Source organism: Astyanax mexicanus, chromosome 19 (assembly GCF_023375975.1).
Source record: "Astyanax mexicanus isolate ESR-SI-001 chromosome 19, AstMex3_surface, whole genome shotgun sequence".
In the NCBI taxonomy this organism is placed as follows: domain Eukaryota; kingdom Metazoa; phylum Chordata; class Actinopteri; order Characiformes; family Acestrorhamphidae; genus Astyanax; species Astyanax mexicanus.
The window spans coordinates 27861335-27866713 of NC_064426.1; positions in this window are offsets into that span (position 1 = coordinate 27861335).

The window sequence follows — 5379 nt, forward strand, 5'->3', positions numbered from 1 at the left end:
TTACAAGAAGCCTGAGTCGAGAACTGCATCTTACATAATTCAGCTACGCTGCATTCAGCACAGTCAATAGTTCCTCTCTGCAGAGAAGTGCCTGGGCTTGCTGAAAAGCACCGATGGCGCATGACCTAGTTTGCGTCAACAACAATGAAAAATACCTTTTTTATTGATCGTCCGCTCTCACCGGGGAGAGAGAGTGAGTGAGCGAGAGAGAGAGAGAAGGAGAGAGCAAGCAAAGCTGGCTATGAAGCCTTCGCTGCCTCCTAATGAGATTACACTGGGCAGTTTTCTTGGTTTGGGCTGGATAGGCATAAAGGAATAATAGGCTGGATAAAGTTTGTGGCTGTAACGTATTTCCAATAACACTGGAAATGCTAGCGATTTTTTTTTAGGCTCGGCAACTTGGGATTACTGGGGAGAAACAGATAGGGAATGGAACAGGGCTCAGGCTAATAGTGTTTCTGTTTTACAGTGGAGATTATGTCAGTTTCAATACTGCAAAAAAAACCATTAAATATGTTATACGTAAAAATATATCATATTTTCATTCTTCAAAATTTAACAGTGCACCTTATGTATGAATTCTACCAACCAGTCAGATATTAAGGAGCAGTAAACCCACTCTGCTGAAGTACAGCAAAAAAAGGATTTGTTTTTAATGAAGCACTAAGGCTGGGTGCAGCAGCATTAGCATTAGCAGCTAACTGGCTAAATGCCATCCGACAGTGCTATACTGAGGAACCCTGAGTGGTTTGGTAAGGCAGGGCAATATAAGCTAGCGGTCAGTCCCATGTAGCTTGTTTTAACACGGTAAACATGCAGATTACATTCTGATATACTCACCTCTGAGCAGTGAAAGAGCTAGTGCTAACACTTAGCACAGTTAGCAGCCAATGCTAATGCTGCTCCAGCAGTGCTAGATTGAGGTTTGCAGCAGACTAGAGGCCCATAATACTCTAAATAATAAAAGAGCTAGAGCTTAGCACTGTTAGCGGCTAATGCTAATACTGCTCCGTCCTTGGTGCTGGAGAGACTTCACTGAAACTCCTTTTTACACTATACTTCAGTGGAGTGGCCTTACTGCTTCTTACAACCTGATTTTATACATAAAATCGGATTATAAGGCGATTTTTTTTTATAAGTTTTGGAAAAAAAAAAGAACTGTAAGTGCACATTATATAGTGAAAAATACAGTAAATAATGATATTTATCTATATACAGCATAGGCACAATATTACTTAATTATCCTGCAACCAAACCTAAAACCTAAAATAATTCCCTTTCATACAAACATCATCCATACTTGAGCAATATTGATTTATCTTCATCTGAAATATGCAGATTTACATGTTTTCTGTGCTGTAATCTTCTTTTTTCCATCTGTTGTTCACAGTGCTGTTGACTATCTGTACCTATGTTAACAACATGTGACATTACTTCCTTTAAGATGTTCTGGGAAGTCCTGTAATGGGGAACTGGCACTACAGTCTGTACAAATGCTACAGCCTCCATTACCAGCTTAAAGGCTTTTTAGCCATTCAGACTCTAATGGTCCAGTCAGCCTTGGGTAAGGGTCATTACTGTAACATGCTTCATGGATGCACATGTGGACAAATGGACACACTCCAGACAGCATAACGGCAGCTACACTAAAACCACAGCTGTAGCACGTGTACATTTAGTAGGGGTCTATGATACATGTGCAATGTAACTGAATATAGTACATTTTATGCTTTTAAAGGGTTAAGTACATCTGAAAACTTTTGTGTTTTATATTTATTTCATTGTTTATATTTGATCAATTTAATGTCAGCAGTTCTGTAATCTTTTAGAATTTTGAATTTAAAAAACACAATTAAATTTTTGACTGGAAAAAAAAAAAACAGAAACGGAAAAAGGGAAATTAATCCTTACACTTAGACGCCCATAATTCATTTTTTTTTATGCTGTGTTCTAGGGCATTGCCATATCATATAAATTTTTTGACATTTTCTACGTTATTTTTGAATCATGAATATTAAACTTACAGATTATTACAGATTTTTTATTTGTTTTTTGTTTTTTTTGCTTTTAAAAAAGTTTTTGACTGAAAAAATAAAAGGAAAATGATCTGTATATTTTATTTTTTCAATTATTAAATCGGAAAAGCATATACTCCTGAATCTAGCTTGTTTCTTTTTAGAAAGAAAATTTAAAGGAAAACTATTTTTCCATCTTTTGTTTATTTATGTTTTAAGTATGTGGTGCTGTATTCTTTCTGAACTTTTGAAATCAAACCGATTTAATTTTGACATTTTCAATGCCTGTTTTTTTCAGTGGGCTTAATTTTTTTAATTTGAAAAAAAAAAGGCAAAATGTGTGACATTTTTTTGTTGTAGCTGTGCTTCCTATAGATTTTTATTCACAAAGATCTAAAAGGAAAAATAAGCTGTATTTTTTTTTTACTCTTGGTGAATAAAAAACTTTGAACACAAACACGATCATATTGTTCTTGTTAAGCTTGTGTGTATTTGGGTCTATAAACCATATTTAGGTTTGTAGTTTATTAGTGTGTATATTAATAATATGTGCTGTAAATAAAAAATAAGAGACCAATTGTGAGTTTCTTTGATTTTACCAAATTGAAAACCTCTGGAATATATTTAAGAGGAAGATGAATGATCACAAGCCATCAAACCTGAAAGTTGAACTGCTTGAATTTTTGCTGCAGGAGTGGCATAAAGTTATCCAAAAGCAGTGTGTAAGACTGGTGGAGGAGAGCATGCCAAGATACATACAAACTGTGATTGAAAACAAGGTTATTCAACCAAATATTGATTTCTGAACTCTTAAAACTTTATGAATATGAACTTATTTTCTTTGCATTATTTGAAGTCTGAAAGCTCTGTAAATGTTTTGTTATTTCAGCCATTTTTCGGCTAATTTTCTGCAAATAAATGCTCTAAATGACAATATTTTTGTTTTGAATTTGGGAGAAATGTTGTCCGTAGTTTATAGAATAAAACAACAATGTTCATTTTACTTAAACATATACCTATAAATAGCAAAATCAGAGAAACTGATTCAGAAATTAAACAAGGAAAAAAGCCTATTTTAACCATATTGTTGTTCTAAAACCCCTCAGAGAGCATGTGATTCTAACAGACTGGCTCTATTTTCAGATGGTGGGCTTCCTACCGATTCTATGAATATCAAAGGCAGTGGCGGGGTGGGGGGGGGGTTTCATCACATGTCCTTTTATATGACCCGTGCGAGAGGTCTGGTCACATGCCTTCTGCTATAGCTGAGTGAATTAGGAGAGTGGAGTCAATACGTTAGATGTCCCTGTGCTGTCAGCTGATCCGGGGGTGAGGGGGGGCCATCAGAGGGCCATCAGAGGGCCGTGAAACTGAGCTTCACTCAAATGAAAAGAACAAATCTCCCCCCGAATGACAAGAGAGCACAGTGTGCTAATGAAGGCTGGGCGGTTAAGTGCCGTCCCCGAGCTGTGAAGAATGCATGTTTGTGTATGTTTGGGGGTGGGGGGGGTCTGCTCTGTTCTGGTCATGTGGGAGTGTGAGAAATGTGAAAAATGTAAGGACGGGTAATGGCCCTGCCTGAGCAGACATCAGGGCAGATAGACGAGCGAGGAGCGCTCTGGTGTTTTAATACAGAAGGAGGAGGAAGAGGAGGAGAGGCTGATTTCAGCAGTATTGATAACATGCATTTCCAGTCTCCAGCACTGCAGAGCGCTCCAAACAGGAGTGTGTTTATATCGATGACCTGAGGGAGGGGAACGGAGGGCTTGATGTACTTATGTACTAAAACACCAGAAATTATACATACATAGTACTGATTCCTATTGATTTTTTGTATTTACAAAGATTGAACATTTTATTAGAAAAAAGCTCAAATAAGCTGTATTGTTTAACTCTTGGTGCATAAAAAACGTCTAACACTCAAATTTGTGTTATAAGCTTGTATTCTTCTATTTAGGGCCTTATATATTTTTTGCTTGGTGGAGTTTATCAGTGTATATTAATAAATAAGTGCTGTAAATACAGCTCTTGAAAAAAATAAAATAAGAGACCACTTCAAAATGAGGAGTTTTATATTCAAAACCTGAAATATAATCAAGAAAAAGATGGAAGATCACAAGTAATCAAACCAAGCTGAACTGCTTAAATATTTGCACCAGGAGTATAAGGCATAAAGTTACCCAAAAGCAGTGTGTAAGACTGGTGGAGGAGAACATGATGCCAAGATGCATAAAAACTGTGATTAAAAACCAGGGTCATTCCACCAAATATCGATTTCTGAACTCTTAAAGATGTATGTATATGAACTTGTTTTCTTTGCATTATTTGAGGTCTGAAAGCTCTGCATCTTTTTTGTTATTTCAGCCATTTCTCATTTTCTGCAGATAAATGCTCTATCACAATATTTCATGGTATATTCACATGGTTTGAATCCCAGTCATATAGCTTGCCATCAGCTACCAGAGCCCTGAGAGAGCACAAATGGCCTTGCTCTCTCTCTGCGTAGGTAAATGACGCTTCCCCTCATCACTGCTAGGGTAATGTCGATCAGCACAAAGTGAAACAGCGATCTCCTTCTTATCTTTTTATTGGACAACACAGAAGATATTAAACTTGATGCAACTTAAATTAGTCAACGTACAGCCTGTATAACCGCTGGCAACCAAAGTGAGTTAACTCTCTTGGGCATGGACTTAATTAGAGCTTCACAGGTTGCCACTGGAATCCTCTTCCACCCCTCCTTGACGTCATCACAGAGCTGGTAGGTGTTAGAGACCTTCCGTTTCTATCTTCATCTTCCATCTTCATCTCCGTCTTCCATTTGAGGATGCTTCAATGATGCTCAATAGGGTTTAGGTGCTTGGCCAGTCTATTGTTGTCAGCAGTTTAGACAAATAATGGTTGTGTGTTGGGTTTTTTGAGGGCACAGCTAATTAGAGTCTGTGGCTATGCCTAGGCTACAACGTAGGTTCGACATCAAAGTATAAATAGGCCTTAAGCTTTGGAGTAAATTTGCACTGCTACAAATCGGAAGCCAAATACAGCTCTGGAAAAAAACTAAGACCACTTCAGTTTCTGAATCAGTTTCTCTAATTTTGCTATTTATAGGTATATGTTTGCAGACAAACCAAGTCTCCCTGAAGCTGCGGGAGTCTCCCGCATTTCGGTAGGGGCTCCCTGATGCCCGCGAGTCACATATAATCTCCCGGAATTCAGAACAAGTGCCCCAAGAGTGCACTGCACACAAACGCGCACACAGGCCACAGACTTTTTTTTCTGTAATTGCATGTGGGAAGGAGAGAGAGGAAACAGAGAGGGTTCTGATTGGCCTGTTCTCTGCAAAGAGTCTGTGAGACAGCCAATC